The 23,893-nt window shown below is 36.3% G+C and overlaps 1 protein-coding gene and 1 pseudogene across 2 annotated transcripts in view; both read right to left on the bottom strand.

The window, feature by feature from the left end:
• Positions 1-23,893, bottom strand: part of ARHGAP24 (Rho GTPase activating protein 24) — a 535,848-nt gene that overhangs the window by 440,356 nt on the left and 71,599 nt on the right. The gene's annotated exons all lie outside the window — the stretch shown is intronic.
• LOC114237081 (U6 spliceosomal RNA) lies at positions 16,305-16,391 on the bottom strand (annotated as a pseudogene).

Raw genomic sequence — 23,893 nt, forward strand, 5'->3', positions numbered from 1 at the left:
GCTGGTGTTGGGGGGTCTCCTGCAGAGGCAAGTGGTGGCTCTGTTTCACCGTGGGGATAAGGACACTGGCAGCAGAGGTCCTGGGAAGTTCTCCTTGGCGTGAGCCCTCCCAGAGTCTGCCATTAATCCCACCAAAGAGCACGGGTAGGCTCCAGTGTTGGGTTGCCTCAGGCAAAACAACCAACAGGGAGGGAACCCAGCCCCACCCATCAACAGTCAAGTGGATTAAGGTTTTACTGAGCTCTGATCGCCACAGCAACAGGGAAGGAACCCAGCCCCACCCATCAACAGTCAAGTGGATTAAGGTTTTACTGAGCTCTGACCGCCACAGCAACAGTCAGCTCTACCCACCACCAGAGCCTCCCATCAAGCCTCTTAGCCTCAACCACCAGAGGGCAGACAACAGAAGCAAGAAAAACTACAATCCTGCAGCCTGTGGACCAAAAACCACAGTTACAGAAAGACAGAGAGGATGAAAAGGCAGAGGGCTATGTACCAGATGAAGGAACAAGAAAAAACCCCAGAAAAACAACTCAATGAAGTGGAGATAGGCAACCTTCCAGAAAAAGAATTCAGAATAATGATAGTGAAGATGATCCAGGACCTCGGAATAAGAATGGAGGCAAAGATTGAGAAGATGCAAGAAATGATTAACAAAGACCTAGAAGAATTAAAGAACAAACAAACAGAGATGACCAATACAATAACTGAAATGAAAACTACACTAGAAGGAATCAATAGCAGAATAACTGAGGCAGAAGAACGGATAAGTGACCTGGAAGACAGAATGGTGGAATTCACTGCTGCGGAACAGACTAAAGAAAAAAGAATGAAAAGAAATGAAGACAGCCTAAGAGACCTCTGGGACAACATTAAACGCAACAACATTCGCATTATAGGGGTCCCAGAAGGAGAAGAGAGAGAGAAAGGACCAGAGAAAATATTTGAAGAGATTATAGTCGAAAACTTCCCTAACATGGGAAAGGAAATAGCCACCCAAGTCCAGGAAGCACAGAGAGTCCCATACAGAATAAACCCAAGGAGAAACACGCCGAGACACATAGTAATCAAAGTGGCAAAAATTAAAGACAAAGAAAAATTACTGAAAGCAGCAAGGGAAAAATGACAAATAACATACAAGGGAACCCCCATAAGGTTAACAGCTGATTTCTCAGCAGAAACTCTGCAAGCCAGAAGGGAGTGGCATGATATACTTAAAGTGATGAAAGGGAAGAACCTACAACCAAGATTACTCTACCCAGCAAGGATCTCATTTAGATTTGATGGAGAAATCAAAAGCTTTACAGACAAGCAAAAGCTACGAGAATTCAGCACCACCAAACCAGCTCTACAACAAATGCTAAAGGAACTTCTCTAAGTGGGAAACACAAGAGAAGAAAAGGACCTACAAAAACAAAACCAAAACAATTAAGAAAATGGTCATAGGAACATACATATCGATAATTACCTTAAACGTGAATGGATTAAATGCCCCAACCAAAAGACATAGACTGGCTGAATGGATACAAAAACAAGACCCATATATATGCTGTCTACAAGAGACCCACTTCAGACCTAGGGACACATACAGACTGAAAGTGAGGGGATGGAAAAAGATATTCCATGCAAATGGAAATCAAAAGAAAGCTGGAGTAGCTATACTCATATCAGATAAAATAGACTTTAAAATAAAGAATGTTACAAGAGACAAGGAAGGACACTACATAATGATCCAGGGATCAATCCAAGAAGAAGATATAACAATTATAAATATATATGCACCCAACATAGGAGCACCTCAATACATAAGGCAACTGCTAACAGCTATAAAAGAGGAAATCGACAGTAACACAATAATAGTGGGGGACTTTAACACCTCACTTACGCCAATGGACAGATCATCCAAAATGAAAATAAATAAGGAAACAGAAGCTTTAAATGACACAATAGACCAGATAGATTTAATTGATATTTATAGGACATTCCATCCAAAAACAGCAGATTACACGTTCTTCTCAAGTGCACACGGAACATTCTCCAGGATAGATCACATCTTGGGTCACAAATCAAGCCTCAGTAAATTTAAGAAAATTGAAATCATATCAAGCATCTTTTCTGACCACAACGCTATGAGATTAGAAATGAATTACAGGGAAAAAAACGTAAAAAAGACAAACACATGGAGGCTAAACAATACGTTACTAAATAACCAAGAGATCACTGAAGAAATCAAACAGGAAATAAAAAAATACCTAGAGACAAATGACAATGAAAACACGACGACCCAAAACCTATGGGATGCAGCAAAAGCGGTTCTAAGAGGGAAGTTTATAGCTATACAAGCCTACCTAAAGAAACAAGAAAAATCTCAAGTAAACAATCTAACCTTACACCTAAAGAAACTAGAGAAAGAAGAACAAACAAAACCCAAAGTTAGCAGAAGGAAAGAAATCATAAAGATCAGAGCAGAAATAAATGAAATAGAAACAAAGAAAACAATAGCAAAGATCAATAAAACTAAAAGTTGGTTCTTTGAGAAGATAAACAAAATTGATAAGCCATTAGCCAGACTCATCAAGAAAAAGAGGGAGAGGACTCAAATCAATAAAATCAGAAATGAAAAAGGAGAAGTTACAACAGACACCGCAGAAATACAAAACATCCTAAGAGACTACTACAAGCAACTTTATGCCAATAAAATGGACAACCTGGAAGAAATGGACAAATTCTTAGAAAGGTATAACCTTCCAAGACTGAATCAGGAAGAAACAGAAAATATCAACAGACCAATCACAAGTAATGAAATTGAAACTGTGATTAAAAATCTTCCAACAAACAAAAGTCCAGGACCAGATGGCTTCACAGGTGAATTCTATCAAACATTTAGAGAAGAGCTAACACCCATCCTTCTCAAACTCTTCCAAAAAATTGCAGAGGAAGGAACTCTCCCAAACTCATTCTATGAGGCCACCATCACCCTGATACCAAAACCAGACAAAGACATTACAAAAAAAGAAAATTACAGACCAATATCACTGATGAATATAGATGCAAAAATCCTCAACAAAATACTAGCAAACAGAATCCAACAACACATTAAAAGGATCATACACCACGATCAAGTGGGATTTATCCCAGGGATGCAAGGATTCTTCAATATACGCAAATCAATCAATGTGATACACCATATTAACAAATTGAAGAATAAAAACCATATGATCATCTCAATAGATGCAGAAAAAGCTTTTGACAAAATTCAACACCCATTTATGATAAAAACTCTCCAGAAAGTGGGCATAGAGGGAACCTACCTCAACATAATAAAGGCCATATATGACAAACCCACAGCAAACATCATTCTCAATGGTGAAAAACTGAAAGCATTTCCTCTAAGATCAGGAACGAGACAAGGATGTCCACTCTCACCACTATTATTCAACATAGTTCTGGAAGTCCTAGCCATGGCAATCAGAGAAGAAAAAGAAATAAAAGGAATACAAATTGGAAAAGAAGAAGTAAAACTGTCACTGTTTGCGGATGACATGATACTATACATAGAGAATCCTAAAACTGCCACCAGAAAACTGCTAGAGCTAATTAATGAATATGGTAAAGTTGCAGGTTACAAAATTAATGCACAGAAATCTCTTGCATTCCTATACACTAATGATGAAAAATCTGAAAGAGAAATTATGGAAACACTCCCATTTACCATTGCAACAAAAAGAATAAAATACCTAGGAATAAACCTACCTAGGGAGACAAAAGACCTGTATGCAGAAAACTATAAGACACTGATGAAAGAAATTAAAGATGATACCAACAGATGGAGAGATATACCATGTTCTTGGATTGGAAGAATCAACATTGTGAAAATGAGTATACTACCCAAAGCAATCTACAGATTCAATGCAATCCCTATCAAATTACCAATGGCATTTTTTACGGAGCTAGAACAAATCATCTTAAAATTTGTATGGAGACACAAAAGACCCCGAATAGCCAAAGCAGTCTTGAGGCAAAAAAATGGAGCTGGAGGAATCAGACTCCCTGACTTCAGACTATACTACAAAGCTACAGTAATCAAGACAATATGGTACTGGCACAAAAACAGAAACATAGATCAATGGAACAAGATAGAAAGCCCAGAGATTAACCCACGCACCTATGGTCAACTAATCTATGACAAAGGAGGCAAAGATATACAATGGAGAAAAGACAGTCTCTTCAATAAGTGGTGCTGGGAAAACTGGACAGCCACATGTAAAAGAATGAAATTAGAATACTCCCTAACACCATACACAAAAATAAACTCAAAATGGATTAGAGACCTAAATATAAGACTGGACACTATAAAACTCTTAGAGGAAAACATAGGAAGAACACTCTTTGACATAAATCACAGCAAGATCTTTTTCGATCCACCTCCTAGAGTAATGGAAATAAAAACAAAAATAAACAAGTGGGACCTAATGAAACTTCAAAGCTTTTGCACAGCAAAGGAAACCATAAACAAGACGAAAAGACAACCCTCAGAATGGGAGAAAATATTTGCAAATGAATCAACGGACAAAGGATTAATCTCCAAAATATATAAACAGCTCATTCAGCTCAATATCAAAGAAACAAACACCCCAATCCAAAAATGGGCAGAAGACCTAAATAGACATTTCTCCAAAGAAGACATACAGACGGCCACGAAGCACATGAAAAGATGCTCAACATCACTAATTATTAGAGAAATGCAAATCAAAACTACAATGAGGTATCACCTCACTCCTGTTAGAATGGGCATCATCAGAAAATCTACAAACAACAAATGCTGGAGAGGGTGTGGAGAAAAGGGAACCCTCTTGCACTGTTGGTGGGAATGTAAATTGATACAGCCACTATGGAGAACAATATGGAGGTTCCTTAAAAAACTAAAAATAGAATTACCATATGACCCAGCAATCCCACTACTGGGCATATACCCAGAGAAAACCGTAATTCAAAAAGACACGTGCACCCGAATGTTCATTGCAGCACTATTTACAATAGCCAGGTCATGGAAGCAACCGAAATGCCCATCAACAGACGAATGGATAAAGAAGTTGTGGTACATATATACAATGGAATATTACTCAGCCATAAAAAGGAACGAAATTGAGCCATTTGTTGAGAAGTGGATGGATCTAGAGACTGTCATACAGAGTGAAGTAAGTCAGAAAGAGAAAAACAAATATCGTATATTAATGCATGTATGTGGAACCTAGAAAAATGGTACAGATGAGCCAGATTGCAGGGCAGAAGTTGAGACACAGATGTAGAGAATGGACATATGGACACCAAGGGGGGAAAACTGTGATGAGGTGGGGATGGTGGTGTGCTGAATTGGGCGATTGGGATTGACATGTATACACTGATGTGTATAAAACTGATGCCTAATAAGAACCTGCAGTATAAAAAAACAAACAAAACAACTAATACTAAACTTTCATTGGGTTATTTGTATGGAAATATGTTAATATAAATGTTTCAGACATTACATGAAATTTCTAAAAATCTTATATTTGTATTTGTATGGAAATATGTTAATATAAATGTTTCAGACATTACATGAAATTTCTAAAAATCTTATATTTGTATTTGTATGGAAATATGTATGGAAATATGTTAATATAAATGTTTCAGACATTACAGGAAACGTCTAAAAATCTTATATGTTCTGGTATAATGTTATAAGTAATAATCCTAGTTATTACTTTAAAATGTATATCTCAGAAATAACTAATTTTCTTGTCAACTGCATTATTATGAACTTTCATCAAATCTTTAACCATGGTCATTTTTAAGTCTTTTGTCATTTACAGACAGTTCTGGGTGTACTCTGATGATTTTGCAAATATGTTCCTATAAAAGGGTTTCATCTTCAAGAAATTCATGGAAAAGACTCTGACAAGTACAGGTTTCTGGTAACTGACTGTACTGCTGAACTGAATGAATAAGCATTTTCAGAACTCTAATGAAAAACTGATGAACTCATAAAAGTGCTAACAAAAGATCAAGATGAAAAAAAAAAGAAATTAATTACATGGGACTGAGTGAACTGATGAGGATGAGTATAATTTTTGTGACTTTCTGTCTGAATTTAAAAAAAAAATCCCACAAGGACTCAGAGGAAAAGAATATAGAAATCAATTTTCACTGCAAAGTAAAGGAGCTGTTACAGTGGAGGATTACTGGACTGAATGTCAATATTATGACATAGTATAAGTGTGTTTCATGTTTGGTAATTGCAATCATTGTTGCTTTTGTTGTGGTCATCCATGTACAATGCTTGGTGTCAGTCTATTTATCTCTTGTAAAAATAAAATACAGTGTGTGTGTGTGGAAAAAAAAAAAGAAACAAACAAAAAAAAAAGAACTTGATTTTTTTTTTCCTCCTTTGACACAGGACACTTCAATTAGCATGAAAATTGTTCTTAAACACAATGTTAAAATCATAGAACTTAAGTGAACCTGAAATTGCCCTTTCTGAAGAAATTCAAAACTGCACCTCTTAGCTTTGGCAGGAAATACATGTAATCAATTCTGGTTTTGCATGAAGGAAAGTATGGTTCACTCACTCAGATTCTCAGAGAATGTTTTAACTAATCTCCACTGGGAAAGTACTTTCCCGTGGTCAGTCAGTGGCAGCTGGGTTGTATATGAGATGCCAGTAGGACCATCGACCTCAGTGTTTAGCAAAGCAACAAAACAGTAACATAAATAAATGGTTACTCTAAACTAAAACAAAAGCAGAATTAAGTTAACTTGTGTATTCACAGCCTTAATGATAGCTACTGTACCATGCCGGAGCTCAAAAAGATCCCATCATTTGATGGGCTAACAGATTTAAATTATTTTCCAGGGATGGAAACTGGTTTGTACATCTACTCATATAGTACTTTTTTTTTTTTAACATCTTTATTGAAGTATAATTGCCTTACAATGGTGTGTTAGCTTCTGCTTTATAACAAAGTAAATCAGTTATACATATACAATATGTTCCCATTTCTCTTCCTTCTTGCATCTCCCTCCCTCCCACCCTCCCCATCCCACCCCTCTAGGTGGTCACAAAGCACCGAGCTGATCTCCCAGTGCTATGTGGCTGCTTCCCACTAGTTATCTATTTTACATTTGGTAGTGTATATATGTCCATGACACTCTCTTACCCTGTCACATCTCACCCCACCCCCTCCCCATATCCTCAAGTCCATTCTCTGGTAGGTCTGTGTCTTTATTCCCTTCTTGCCACTAGGTTCTTCATGGCCTTTTTTTTTTTTTTTTCCCTTAGATTCCGTATATATGTGTTAGCATACTGTATTTGTTTTTCTCTTTCTGACTTACTTCACTCTGTATGACAGACTCTAACTCCATCCACCTCATTACAAATACCTCCATTTCATTTCTTTTTATGGCTGAGTAATATTCCATTGTATATATGTGCCACATCTTCTTTATCCATTCATCTGTCGATGGACATTTAGGTTGCTTCCATGTCCTGGCTATTGTAAATAGAGCTGCAATGAACATTTTGGTACATGACTCTTTTTGACCTATGGTTTTCTCAGGGTGTATGCCCAGTAGTGGGATTGCTGGGTCGTATGGTAGTTCTATTTGTAGTTTTTTAAGGAACCTCCATACTGTTCTCCATAGTGGTTGTATCAATATACCTTCCCACCAACAGTGCAAGAGTGTTCCCTTTCCTCCACATCCTCTCCAGCATTTATTGTTTCTAGATTTTTTGAGGATGGCCATTCTGACCGGTGTGAGATGATATCTCATTGTAGTTTTGATTTGCATTTCTCTAATGATTAATGATGTTGAGCATTCTTTCATGTGTCTGTAGGCCACCTGTATATCTTCTTTGGAGAAATGTCTATTTAGATCTTCTGCCCATTTTTGGATTGGGTTGTTCGTTTTTTTGTTATTGAGCAGCATGAGCTGCTTGTAAATCTTGGAGATTAATCCTTTGTCAGTTGCTTCATTTGCAAATATTTTCTCCCATTCTGAGGGTTGTCTTTTGGTCTTGTTTATGGTTTCCTTTGCTGTGCAAAAGCTTTTAAGTTTCATTAGGTCCCATTTGTTTATTTGTGTTCTTATTTCCATTTCTCTGGGAGCTGGGTCAAAAAGAATCTTGCTGTGATGTATGTCATAGAGTGTTCTGCCTATGTTTTCCTCTAAGAGTTTGATAGTGTCTGCCCTTACACTTAGGTCTTTAATCCATTTTGAGTTTATTTTTGTGCATGGTGTCAGGGAGTGTTCTAATTTCATACTTTTACATGTTCCTGTCCAATTTTCCCAGCACCACTTATTGAAGAGGCTGTCTTTTCTCCACTGTATATGCTTGCCTCCTTTATCAAAGATAAGTTGACCATATGTGTGTGGGTTTATCTCTGGGCTTTCTATCCTGTTCCATTGATCTATATTTCTGTTTTTGTGCCAGTACCAAACTGTCTTGATTACTGAAGCTTTGTAATATGGTCTGAAGTCAGGGAGCCTGATTCCCCCAGCTCCATTTTTCGTTCTCAAGATTGCTTTGGCTATTCGGGGTCTTTTGTGTTTCCATACAAATTGTGAAATTTTTTGTTCTAGTTCTGTGAAAAATGCCAGTGGTAGTTTGATAGGGATTGCATTGAATCTGTAGATTGCTTTGGGTAGTAGAGTCATTTTCACAATGTTGATTCTTCCAATCCAGGAACATGGTATATCTCTCCATCTATTTGTATCATCTTTAATTTCTTTCATCAGTGTCTTATAATTTTCTGCATACAGGTCTTTTGTCTCCTTAGGTAGGTTTATTCCTAGATATTTTATTCTTTTTGTTGCAATGGTAAATGGGAGAGTTTTCTTAATTTCACTTTCAGATTTTTCATCATTAGTGCATAGAAATGCAAGAGATTTCTGTGCATTAATTTTGTATCCTGCTACTTTACCAAATTCATTGATTAACTCTAGTAGTTTTCTGGTAGCATCTTTAGGATTCTCTATGTATAGTATCATGTCATCTGCAAATAGTGACAGCTTTACTTCTTCTTTTCCGATTTGGATTCCTTTTATTTCTTTGTCTTCTCTGATTGCTGTGGCTAACACTTCCAAAACTATGTTGAATAATAGTGGTGAGAGTGGGCAACCTTGTCTTGTTCCTGATCTTAGTGGAAATGGTTTCAGTTTTTCACCATTGAGGACAATGTTGGCTGTGGGTTTGTCATATATGGCCTTTATTATGTTGAGGAAAGTTCCCTCTATGCCTACTTTCTGCAGGGCTTTTATCATAAATGGGTGTTTAATTTTGTCGAAAGCTTTCTCTGCATCTACTGAGATGATCATATGGTTTTTCTCCTTCAATTTGTTAATATGGTGTATAACATTGATTGATTTGCGTATATTGAAGAATCCTTGCATTCCTGGGATAAACCCCACTTGATCATGGTGTATGATCCTTTTAATGTGCTGTTGGATTCTGCTTGCTAGTATTTTGTTGAGGATTTTTGCATCTATGTTCATCAGTGATATTGGCCTGTAGTTTTCTTTCTTTGTGACATCTTTGTCTGGTTTTGGTATCAGGGTGATGGTGGCCTCGTAGAATGAGCTTGGGAGTGTTCCTCCCTCTGCAATATTTTGGAAGAGTTTGAGAAGGATAGGTGTTAGCTCTTCTCTAAATGTTTGATAGAATTCACCTGTGAAGCCATCTGGTCTTGGGCTTTTGTTTGTTGGAAGGTTTTTAATCACAGTTTCAATTTCAGTGCTTGTGATTGGGCTGTTCATATTTTCTATTTCTTCCTGGTTCAGTCTCGGCAGTTTGTGCATTTCTAAGAATCTGTCCATTTCTTCCAGGTTGTCCATTTTATTGTCATAGAGTTGCTTGTAGTAATCTCTCATGATCTTTTGTATTTCTGCAGTGTCAGTGGTTATTTCTCCTTTTTCATTTCTAATTCTATTGATCTGAGTCTTCTCCCTTTTTCTCTTGATGAGTCTGGCTAATGGTTTATCAATTTTGTTTATCTTCTCAAAGAACCAGCTTTTAGTTTCATTGATTTTTGCTATTGTTTCCTTCATTTCTTTTTCATTTATTTCTGACCTGATCTTTATAATTTCTTTCCTTCTGCTGGCTTTGGGGTTTTTTTGTTCTTCTTTCTCTAATTGCTTTAGGTGCAAGGTTAGGTTGTTTATTCGAGATGTTTCCTGTTTCTTGAGGTAGGCTTGTATTGCTATAAACTTCCCTCTTAGCACTGCTTTTGCTGCATCCCATAGGTTTTGGGTTGTCGTATCTCCATTGTCATTTGTTTCTAGGTATTTTTTGATTTCCCCTTTGATTTCTTCAGTAGTCACTTCATTATTAAGTAATGTATTGTGTAGCCTCCATGTGTTTGTATTTTTTACAGATCTTTTCCTGTAATTGATATCTAGTCTCATAGCGTTGTGGTCGGAAAAGATACTTGATACGATTTCAATTTTCTTAAATTTACCAAGGCTTGATTTGTGACCCAAGATATGATCTATCCTGGAGAATGTTCCATGAGCACTTGAGAAAAATGTGTATTCTGCTGTTTTTGGGTGGAATGTCCTATAAATATCAATTAAGTCCATATTGTTTAATGCATCATTTAAAGCTTGTGTTTCCTTATTTATTTTCATTTTGGATGATCTGTCCATTGGTGAAAGTGGGGTGTTAAAGTCCCCTACTATGATTGTGTTACTGTTGATTTCCCCTTTTATGGCTGTTAGTATTTGCCTTATGTACTGAGGTGCTCCTATGTTGGGTGCATAAATATTTACAATTGTTATACCTTCCTCTTGGATCGATCCCTTAATCATTATATAGTGTCCTTCTTTGTCTCTTGTAATAGTCTTTATTTTAAAGTCTATTGTGTCTGATATGAGAATTGCTACTCCAGCTTTCTTTTGATTTCCATTTGCATGGAATATCTTTTTCCATCCCCTCACTTTCAGTCTGTATGTGTCTCTAGGTCTGAAGTGGGTCTCTTGTAGACAGCATATATATGGGTCTTGTTTTTGTATCCATTCAGCCAGCCTGTGTCTTTTGGTGGGAGCATTTAATCCATTTACATTCAAGGTAATTACCGATATGTATGTTCCTATTCCCATTTTCTTAAATGTTTTGGGTTTGTTATTGTAGGTGTTTTCCTTGTCTTGTGTTTCTTGCCTAGAGAAGTTCCTTTAGCATTTGTTGTAAAGCTGGTTTGGTGGTGCTGAACTCTCTCAGCTTTTGCTTGTCTGTAAAGGTTTTAATTTCTCCATTGAATCTGAATGAGATCCTTGCTGGGTAGAGTAATCTTGGTTGTAGGTTTTTCTCCTTCATCACTTTAAGTATATCCTGCCACTCCCTTCTGGCTTGCAGAGTTTCTGCTGATAGATCAGATGTTAACCTTATGGGGATTCCCTTGTGTGTTATTTGTTTTTCCCTTGCTGCCTTTAATATGTTTTCCTTATATTTAATTTTTGACAGTTTGATTAATATGTGTCTTGGCATGTTTCTCCTTGGGTTTATCCTGTATGGGACTCTCTGTGCTTCCAGGACTTGATTAACTATTTCCTTTCCCATATTAGGGAAGTTTTCAACTATAATCTCTTCAAATATTTTCTCAGTCCCTTTCTTTTTCTCTTCTTCTTCTGGGACCCCTATAATTCGAATGTTGGTGCGTTTAATGTTGTCCCAGAGGTCCCTGAGACTGTCCTCCGTTCTTTTCATTCTTTTTTCTTTATCCTGCTCTGTAGTAGTTATTTCCACCATTTTATCTTCCAGGTCACTTATCCTTTCTTCTGCCTCAGTTATTCTACTATTGATCCCATCTAGAGTATTTTTAATTTCATTTATTGTGTTTTTCATCATTGCTTGGTTCCTCTTTAGTTCTTCTACGTCCTTGTTAAATGTTTCTTGCATTTTGTCTATTCTATTTCCAGGATTTTGGATCATCCTTACTATCATTATTCTGAATTCTTTTTCAGGTAGATTACCTATTTCCTCTTCATTTGTTAAGTCTGGTGTGTTTTGACCCTGCTCCTTCATCTGCTGTGTGTTTTTCTTTCGTCTCATTTTGCTTATCTTACTGTGTTTGGGGTCTCCTTTTCACAGGCTGCAGGTTCGTAGTTCCCGTTGTTTTTGGTATCTGTCCCCAGTGGCTAAGGTTGGTTCAGTGGTTTGTGCAGGCTTCCTGGTGGAGGGAACTAGTGCCTGAGTTCTGGTGGATGAGGCTGGATCTTGTCTTTCTGGTGGGCACGTCCACGTCTGGTGGTGTATTTTGGGGTGTCTGTGGCCTTATGATTTTAGGCAGCCTCTCTGCTAATGGATGGGGTTGTTAGCTAGTTGTTTGGCATAGGGTGTCCAGCACTGTAGCTTGCTGGTCGTTGAGTGAAGCTGGGTCTTGATGTTGAGATGGAGATCTCTGGGAGATTTTTGCCGTTTGGTATTACGTGGAGCTGGGAGGTCTCTTGTGGACCAGTGTTCTGAAGTTGGCTCTCCCACCTCAGAGGCACGGCCCTGATGCCTGGCTGGAGCACCAAGAGCCTTTCGTCCACACGGCTCTCTCTCTGGACTTCCGTTTCGACCGCGACGACGACGACGTGGCTCTGGAGGGCACAGAGCCACTTCTTCCACAAATCGGTGAAGGGGCTCATATAGTACTTTTTTGCAACCAGATGTGCTAGGAACACATGCTGCGAGTATTACATGGTGCAATCAGAAATGAAATTCATGCTCTTAACAGAATTTTCTAGAAGTCCAACAGCCACACACATAGTTATTGATATTTGTAACTTTGTTTCAACAAAGAACCTATAAACAGACACATAAACAAAGATGTATTTAAATAGAATGCCATATGCCATAGAGTTACAATGTGTTCGAATTTACCTACAGGATGACAATGTTCAGCAAACACAAGAGAACGGCAAAGGAGGAGGAAGCTAGAGGGAAAGAGGAGGAGGGAGAACAACTTAAACAGCATTCCACCACAATGCCTCCTTTACACTCAATGAACATGTGCTCCCACATATGTGGGACTAGCGGGAGGTGCATTTTTACAGCCAGCATCAGCTCCCTCAGCTCTGGTGGGGAGAGTATCGCACCGCACATACGTGATCCCAGAGCTTCCGAGTACACACGATTTCACACCACATGGCTGCTCAACACAAATAAACTACTCCAGTTGTTTAAAGAACAGTGATCTGTTCTGTTGCTAGGAGAGAAAACAAATACAAAACTGGAAGAGTTGGTAAAATACTGCAATTTGTGAGCAATTTGTGTAACTTTCAAGAGTCATTTTGTTCACATCCAATTGTCACCTTTTGTGTTGACGGTGGAACCTAACTCCTTTGTAAAATGAATGTGACTGCACTGTACATGATGTATAACTACAGAAGGCCAATATTTTTCTGAATTCTAACCCATTTCTTATTTTAAAAACAACTGTTCTGTATCTGTTGCTAACATGCTGGTTTGACAAGCAGTAGTACATTTTTTTGAGCTGTATGCCTAAATGCTAGCATATAGCCTTTCTATAGGTAATGGTTCACACCACAAAAACACACACAGGGAATTATATAGTATGTGTGCATATGTGTATGTATTCATTCATATGTGTGAATGCAAGTGTGTGTACACATATTTGCATACATGTGTGTATGAACATGCATGTGTGTGTGTGTATGTGGGTATATACACATTGTGTGTGTCTTCTCCCTAGAGAAGAAAACCCTTAAAGGCAACATATTTGTTAAGATTCTTTTCTCATTTTTTTAAATACTAAGTTCCATGCCACTGGAAGACATGTAAGGATATTCCTGCTGATCTGACATTCTTTGATGAAGCAAAGAACATAAAAGAGCTTTGCCATACGAGGTTCACTGAACAAACTGGTCGTGGTATACTACTGTCAACCTATGAAATTATATTTTTATTTTTATTATTTACCAGAACATTTCTTTAATAACTGCAATTATTTACCTGATTAGAACTTAAAACTCTTTTAAAATTCTAAATATTTAAATAATTTCAGGCCTGATTTCTCTCTCTCTCTCTCTTTCCCCAAGCAGGCACTAAGGAAAGGCCATATGAACACACAGCGAGAAGGTGGCCATCTGCAAGCCAGGAAGAGAGCTTTACCAGAACGTGGCCATGCTAGTACCTTGATCTCAGACTTCCAGCCTCCAGAACTGTGAGAAAATAAATTTCTGTTGTTTCAGCCATCCAGTCTATGATATTTTGTTATGGCAGCCAGAGCAGACTAAGACAATGTACGTTTACAAAAAATGTGCACGAAAATATTTAAAGAATTACATCTTAGTAGCCTAAGTAACCGCTAACTAAAGAAAACTGATGAGTGAAAAACAGTGCACTTTCTGTACCTCACTCTCTACCACACCACCTCTCCACTGGAAGAATGAATCAAACTGTGATACCTACAAGGGAATCAGCACTCTAGATCCCATATTGCAGTGGATCTAGTGGAGATTGTTTTAGCTCCAAGATAAATTCCAGGAGGCCAAATCTGTTTTCAGGAAGCAATTGAATTTTTAAAAACACTTTGAAAGGGTTTTCCACACTTGGCTGTTCTCACTGTGTGATTAACTTCTATTCATCCTTCAGCTCCTCTACGAAGGCTTCTCTATAGCCACTGCCGTCCCCAGTCTGGATGTTCCCCTTCCACAAGCTCCCATGTCACTCTGAACAGAGCCTTTGTCACATGTGGCCATATGCTTATTACTGTTCAGTCTTCTACACCAAAACTCTTGGAGGATATGGGCTCCCTGAACCCTCCACACCAGCATATACTAAATACTCAAAGGTTTGTTGAATAAATGGAAGGGAATGAGGAATGAATGAATAAACAAATGCATTGGTCAGTCTTTGGGGCCTAAGAGAATGGACCTCAGAGGCCTCAAGGCTCCCCAGAGTGCAGTGCAAAAATCCTAAACCATTTGATGTTATAGACACCAATGAAAGGACTTCAGTCCAAATTCTCCCATCTAAATACAACCTTTTAAGTTTTTAGTGGCTTAAAGCTAAACCAAACTTCAGAAACTGTTGAGCAAAGAGAACTCCCATTTGTCTCACTGGAATTATAACCCGAGTTAAAAGTAAAGAAACATTTCTTCTTAAAAATGAAGAGTTTAAGTGTGAAGAAAACAGGAGAACTGAAAAATGTACAATAGTCATGAATGCAAAGTTTAAGATAGTCACCAGAAGAACATACCTGGGGGAAACTTAACAGTAATAATTTTGTAAATATGCAGTTATTTTCCTGAAGAAACACTAAATATCCTGTTCCTTGAGTTATTTGAAATTAAGTTGTCCAAAACAACAGAGAATACACAATAATAGAAAATTATGTACCTGTTGGGATGGATCAGGAATGTCAATCTACATTTTATATTTTAAGCTTCAATATTTCCATATTCACTTGGTAAGAAATCAAAATGACTTAATGGGGTGAACCATTTGAAAAAAAGTTTAAATATCTACTTTGTTTTTGTTGCATGTTTAATGCCTCAGACTTTGTAGAGAGAATCTGCTCCTTCTTAAGGAGGTTTTAATTCAACAGGGAGAAAAGTATTTTAATATATATTTAGATGTGTTCCCCCACCACCACATCAGTATCTGAGGGATTAGTAAAAAAAAAAAAAAGAAAACCACTGGAATTCCCAAGGCTGATAGCCTGAGTAGAAATAAAAATCAAATCAAAACAAATGCGTTACCATTGATGGAATTGAGAGAAATGACAGATACGTGGCAAGTGTGCAGCTACTCTTAAGCTCATGACAGACATTATTAATTAATCACAGTTCTCCTTCCTGAGGGACCTAGATGCACCTCCAGATGGCTTCTCAATACAGCACTCCAGACAGTCACAACAAATCAATCATATGTGAACAGGAGAGAGAGACTCTTCATTACTTTGATTCTGTAAATAAACCAAGAACTGAAAATATCCCCCTAACAGAAAATAGAAACTCAGGTGCTCCCCGAGAGAGAATGCCATTTGAAATGAGAAAAGAAAAGAAAATCAACTTTTTTTTTTCTTTTTAAATTGAGGTATAAATGACATAGTATTATATTAGTTTCAGGTGTACAAAATAATTAATCAATATTTGTATATATTGCAAAACAATCATCACAAGAAGTCAACTTAATATCAATCACCATATATAGTTACAAATTTATTTTCTTGTGATGAGAACTATCAAGATCCACCCTCCTGGCTACTATCAAATATGCAATACAGCATTATTAACTATAGTCACCATGCTGTACATCACATAAAAATACGAAACGCTTCTCGAATTTGCAGGGCCCATGCTTACTTCTCTGTAGTATTCCAACTTTAGTAAACATGCTGCCAAAGCAAGCAGGAAAGTCAACTTCTTTTAATGGAAAAAACGAATAGTTTGCTGAGAGCTCTAAGATGGCAACTATCATTGCATCATATGGCCACAAAGAACAAAGCAAACGGATCTGAAGCAGGGAAAAGGAAATAGGAGTTGAATGTCCCTTGTTCTATATTAATTAACCCCATCTATGACTAGACCCTTAAAAATAGGATCAGAAAGCAGATTTTATAAACAACTCAATTTTTAAGCTTTTGTGTGTCTTTCTCCTCCCTCCTAGTTCATTTTTCATTGGTAAAACTTTATTCTGAAAAGCTGTCTCAAGGAACAAAGAAAAGAGACTTTCCACCTAAATCTGAAAATTAATGGGATTATAGTACCTAGAGGATGGGGCAGCAATGGCAGCCATGAAGGGAAGCTTTTGTACACAGTCAGCAGAGTGAAGAGAGCAAAACTGAAGCAAGTGGAATGCTGAGGAAGACAGTCAGGCTAAGGTGGGAAGAACCTTCCCAGCTGGGTCCTCCTCTCATAACAGGAAAATAACCTCTGGGCCTGTCAGTTAAAGAGGTCCTCCATCTCTATCCCCTGATGGTCACATTTTTATACTTAGACAAAAGACTGTCTAAAATATTACTTTTGATGTCAGATTTCTTTAGTGAATCCAACCCAGGAAAGTCAGTTATGCTGTCGATTACATTATCATTTCAAGGCTCTCTATGGGGCCAGCTTTTTACTCAACCACACTTCAAAGAAAATATTATACAAGTAGGTAACTTTGGCTGAGGTAGTCATTTGTCTACAATGAACTCTCAAGTTTTCTCCTTCAAATGCAAGCCTTGAGGTGCTTAATGATTTCCAATAAGAACCACTTCTTTTATTGTCAATTAATCCTGTGGGTTGAACATCATCAGCCTTGCTTTAAAGCTCTGGAAAATTATGGGCACTCTAAGTATATAAATCTTGTCCTAATAACTGAACCACGGTTACTCTCCCAATGATTTATTATATTGAAGTATTGACAATCCAATTTTTTCATTATAATTTGAGGAAAGTGGGGACAGGTCAAAATGAAAAAATCTGACTGCTCTTCCACTTCATTCGGCATCATTCACATTATGATAGACTTTGATGTGTTGAACTTTAATCATTTAGGAGGTACATTATTCTCATATAATTTGCATACATTTTAGTTCTTCAAAGTATCTAATTAATTCACACTTCAGTTTTAGATGAGCAGAATAGAAATCTAGCTTTACTGCACCTGAATATATTTAATTAAGAGTTCCATGAAAGATAAATAAATCCCATATATAAAGAGCCATTTTTTAATTTAATTTTTTATTTTATACATTGTAAAAAGCCATTTTTTAAAAATAGGAATCTTGGTGGGACATATAATATTTGGAATGTCCAGAAACCTATCCTTGGGGAACCCTCTCTCCCTCATTCCATGTTGTTTCTGATGGTAGTACCATCCCACTGCCATAGAGTGGGCCTGGACTTGATTACGCCTAGGTTCTGAGCTCCCAAGCAACAGTGACCAGCAGCCCAGGAAGAGGGCATGTGACTGAAGCAGTGTCAAGTAGAGTCCTTCCTTAGGACAACTGTAGTGACGCTGGAGAAATGAGCATCTGTGATGAATGAGGCTGACAGCATTCATCTCCCCTGGCCTGTAGAGGAAAGTGGTCTGCACAATGAAGTGATGCAGAGATAAGCAGATATGAGAAAAGACTAGAGAGAGCCCTGGGATATCCATCCTAGTTCTAGCTCCTGAACTCCTGGCCTTTGTGTATCTTCCTTTGATCCTATGAGATATGTCTTACTCTGCCCGGCAAAGTGAGCAAATAAATTCCCATTTGCTTAATCTAGCTTGAGTTGGTTTTAATCACTTGCTACTCCAAAAGTTTTTCTTAATATCCAGGAAAAACACAATGAAAATATGTGTGGGAAAAATTTCTTTAAAATAATGAAAATCTAGGCTTACAACACATAGAGCTTCCCCTACCTTGCATCATACACAAAAATTAATTCAATATGGATATTAGACCTAAATTTAAAAGCTAACACTTCCTGAAGAAAACATATGAGAATAAATTCACAACCAGGGATGAAAAAGTTATTTTTTAGAAAGGATATATAAAGTAATAACCATAAAAATTTATAATTTAGAAATTATTAAAAGTAAAAACTTCTGTTCATCAAAAGACATCATTTTAAAAAAAGGAATAGGCAAGCCAGACATTGTTTGAAAATATTTGCAAAACATATATCTGCCAAGAGATTTACATCCATAATATATAAAGGATTTCTACAACTCACTAATAAACAGACCAAAAAAAAAAAAAAAGTTTAGAAAATGAAAATAAATTAAATACCCTTTACAAAGGAAGATATAGAAATGTCCAATAATCTCACAGAAAAGTCCCAACACCATTAGTCATCAGAGAAACGTATATTAAAATCACAGTAAGATACCATTACATAAACATTTGAATGGCTAAAGTTAAAAACAGTTGACAACACCAAGTGTTGATGAGGATATGGAGCAACCAGAATTTTCAGACATTGCTGGTAAGAGCGTAAATGGTACAACCCACTTTGATAGAAGGTTTGGTAATTTCTTATGAAATTAAACACATCTTTACCTATGATTTTACCAATTCCAAGCAAAGATGTTTAACCAAGAGAAATGGAATCCATATGGTCACAAAAATATTTGAATGAAAATATCCATAGTGGTTTTATTTATATTAGCCTCAACTAGAAATCACTCGATGCCAATCAACAAGTGAGTAGATAAACAAATTGTGGCATAAACATACAGTGAAATACTCCTTAGCAATAACAAGAAACAAACTATACATATACATAACAACACAGATGAATTCCATAGTTATTATAATGAGTAAACAAAACCAGATACAAGAATATACACTTCATGATTCCATTCATATCAAGTTCTAGAATAGGCCAAACCAGTCTATGATGATAGAAATCAGAAAAATGGCTACTATGGAGTGGGCGGGAAGGGGCACAGGGGATTTTCTAAGGTGATGGAAATGCCTTATGTCTTTATGGGATATGAGTTATATGGGTACAGACATCTGTCTAAACTCATGAACTGTACATTTGAGATTTATGCACAAATTATGTTGTTCTAATAAATCTTACCCCGAAAATAAACTGAAAATATTGAATTCTAGTTAGTGGGATTGCTTTTTGCTATGAAATGGATTAGCAATTCTGAAATTACCTTCTGAGTATTCCAAGTTGAGTAAATAAATATGTATGTTGAATGCAATGGGAAGCCAGGTTTCTCACTGTTGGAAAAGGAAGTTACAAACATGGAAATGGAAAGATGAGAATGTATCCTGTGTTTGAGATAGAATTAGAGATATCAGCATGAACTCTTGGTTTTTATTTTTTTAATAAAAATTATATATATTTATGGTGTAGACCATGATGATTTGGTATACATATACATAGTGAAAAGATGAATACGGTCAAGCTATTAACATACTATCTCCTCACATGGTTATCATTTTTTGTGTGTGATGAGAGCACCTGAAATCTACTCTCTTAGCGAATTTCCAGTATTTGATAAAGTATTATTAACTATATTCATCATGTTGTAGCTTAGATCTCTAGACTTATTCATCCTGCATAACTGCAACTTTGTACCCTTTAACCAACATCTCATGATTTTTAATAGATAGGTACACAGATACAGAAATAAATATAGACATATATTTACTAATGCTGCTCACTGAGAGAACCCTGAAGTAATGACACACCAGGAGCGAGCAATAAATGAGTACACCTAGCATCCAGATCTTGACTTCTAAACACCATTTACTTGGAAATAGAATCATGGTTACTTGGATAAAAAAGATTGATTCCAGGGCCTCACCAGGAAAAGCACAAGGTGATGCTAGAATAACATGTGCTGCAAAGTAAGGAAATTCTCAAGAATGATGGAAGAATATTGAAAGGACACAGAGGCTAGTTTGAAGTGGTTTTCACTGGACAAATACAGCACAATTTGAAGATAAGAATAAATAATGATAGTAATAGATCATACCCATAGAATAAAACAAGAATACATGAGTTCTACTGATATAATAAAAAAACAAACAAACAAATAAACAAATGGAAGATGTGAGAAAGCTCTTCCTTTCAGTAGAATGTCAACTAATAAATATGGAAGCAATAATGAAGTTACAAATTATCAATGAATGCAAAACCTAGTGGGTAAATGTTTGGTGGGGAAGACATATTTACATAATCTCAAAGTACCTTTCCACAAATTAATCCTAATTTAGAAAGGGTAAAACAGTAACTTTACTGTGAAGAAACCTGGCAGACCCGATGCGACCAGAGTTTACATCATCAGTGTTGGAATTAATTGACATCATGAGCCTCTTGATGGGATGCTCTGAGAAGGACACATTATCACTTCTGTGGTGGCCCTGCCAAAAATGCATAACCTAAACCTAATCATGAGGAAACATCGCACAGACAAAAATTGAGGTACATTCAACAAAATAACTGTTCTGCATTCTTCAAAAATCTCAAGGTCAAAAAAGACAAAATGGTTAAGGAACTGTTCCAAATGAAAGTACACTAAAGAGACATGATAACTCAACAGAATGCTTGACCCTGGCTTGCATCCTGAGCCAAAACAAAACAGAGAAAGGGGACATTATTGGGAAAATTGATAAAACTTAAATATAAACTGTGGATTAGATAATATTTTATCAATGTTAAATTTTCTCATTTTGTTCATTGATAATTATGTTATCAAGGCAGTTATGTGACTTGTTTTTAGGAAATACACATTCAAGTATTTAAAAGAGATAGATGTCTTCAATTTATTTTCAAACAATTCAGAAAAAATCATAAATAAACATATATATAAACACATATATAAATGAATGATGAATGAAACAGAATGTAAATAATTGGGAATCTGGGTGAAGGGTGTTAGAAGTTCCTAGTACTATTCTTATAACTTTTCTGTAAATGAGAAAGTATATCAAAACAAAAAGTTATACAACACATATGCTTCACTGTATGCTGGCTCAAATGAGAATCAAATTTTGTTTTTCATTTAGCCACCATGAGTAAGTCTCAAGTATGTTACTGTAATTGAAAAGGTACTACAGCAGGGCAAAAAACCTGTACTCAGAAAACTATAAGATACTGATGAAAGAAATCAAAGATTACACAAACAGATGGAGACATATACCATGTTCTTGGACTGGAAGAGTCAATATTGTGAAAATGACTATTCTAACCAAAGCATTCTACAGATTCAATGCAATCCCTATCAAATTATCAATGGCATTTTTCACAGGATTAGAACAAAATAATATTTCAATTTGTATGGAAACACAAAAGACCCAGAATAGGCAAAGCAATCTTGAGAAAGAAAAACGGAGCTGGAGGAATAAGGCTCCCAGACTTCAGACTATACTACAAAGCTACAGTAATCAAAACAGTATGGTACTGGCACAAAAACAGAAATATAGATCAATGGAACAGGATAGAAAGCTCAGAGATAAAACCATGCACCTATGGTCACCTAATCTATGACAAAGGAGGCAAGAATATACAGTGGAGAAAAAACAGTCTCTTCAATAAGTAGTGCTGGGAAAACTGGACAGCTACATGTAAAAGAATGAAATTAGAACACTCCCTAACACCATACACAAAAATAAACTCAAAATGGATTAAAGATCTAAATATAAGGCCAGACACTATAAAACTCTAAGAGTAAAACATAGGCAGAACACTCTTTGATATAAATTGCAGCAGGATCTTTTTTTGATCCACCTCCTAGAGTAATAAAAAATAAAAGCAAAAATGAACAAATGGGATCTAATAAAACTTAAAAGCTTTTGCACAGCAAAGGAAACCATAAACAAAACAAAAAGACAACCCTCAGAATGGGAGAAAATATTTGCAAATGAAGCAACTGACAAAGGATTAATCTCCAAAATATACAAACAGCCCATACAGTTCAATATCAAAAAACAAATAACTCAATCGAAAAATGGGGGGGAAGATCTAAATAGACATTTCTCCAAAGACATACAGATGGCCAAAAAGCACATGAAAAGATGCTCAACATCACTAATTATTAGAGAAATGCAAATCAAAACTACAATGGGTATCACCTCACACTGGTCAGAATGGCCATCATCAAAAAATCTATAAACAATAAATACTAGAGAGGGTGTGGAGAAAAGGGAACCCTCCTACACTGTTGGTGGAAATGTAAATTGGTACAGCCACTATGGAGAACAGTATGAAGTTTCCTTAAAAACCAAAAATAGAACCATCATATGACCTAGCAATCCCACTCCTAGGTGTATACCCAGAGAAAACCATAATTCAAAATGATACATGTACCCCAATATTCACTGCAGCACTATTACAATAGCCAGGACATGTAAATGTCCATCAACAGGGGAATGGATGAAGAAGATATGGCACATATATACAATGGAATATTACTCAGCCATAAAAAAAGAACAAAATAATGCCATTTGCAGCAACATGGATGGACCTAGAGATTCTCATACTGAGTGAAGTAAGTCAGACACAGAAAGACAAATATCATATGATATCTCTTTATATGTGGAATCTAAAAAAAAGGGTACAAATGAACTTATTTACAAAACAGAAGTAGAGTCACGGATGTAGAAAACAAACTTATGGTTACCAGGGGGTGGGGGGGAGGGATAAACTGGGAGACTGGGATTGACATATACACACTACAATATATAAAATAGATAACTAATAACAGCCTGTTGTATAGCATAGGGAAATCTACTCAATACTCTGCAATGGACTATATGGGAAAAGAATCTAAAAAGAAAAAGAGTGGATATATGTATATGTATAACTGATTCACTTTGCTGTATACATGAAACGAACACAACATTGTAAATCAACTCTACTCCAATAAAAATTAAAAGAAAAGAAAAGGTACAACACTAAAAGTTAGTAAACATGGTTTTGGAATTAAATAGCTACCTGACCTTAAGAAAAGTCTTTGATTTTCTTGGTCTCAGTCCTCTGAGCCCCAAAATAAAGAGGTTGAATGAACTATTTGATATCTAAGATTTCTGTTAATTCTACAATGTTGTGATTCTTAGAAATGGTCTTTTAACAGCATTGTACGTCTAGACGTAACATGATTAGTAAGAAAATTTTTCTAGTTCAGTTACAGCTAAGACTTCTAAAGGAAAAAGGACAGTAAATAGAGTAGAAGTCTTGTTCTATTCCCAGCCCTCTTTATTGAATTGCTATGCCATTTTAGCATCTTATCATTTTATTTTTTGAAAATGTTATGCCTTAATTTAGAAGACTATAAAAACAACTACCACTGAAAATCTGTATGACATTTCTTTGCTTTTATATAGAAATATGATTTTACTTGTTTAATAAATAATATTGATATATAGTGTTTACTATACACTCATTATTCTAAGCAATATATATGTGTACATATGTA

The sequence above is a fragment of the Balaenoptera acutorostrata genome, chromosome 5 (genome assembly GCF_949987535.1).
Source record: "Balaenoptera acutorostrata chromosome 5, mBalAcu1.1, whole genome shotgun sequence".
Classification (NCBI taxonomy): Eukaryota; Metazoa; Chordata; class Mammalia; order Artiodactyla; family Balaenopteridae; genus Balaenoptera; species Balaenoptera acutorostrata.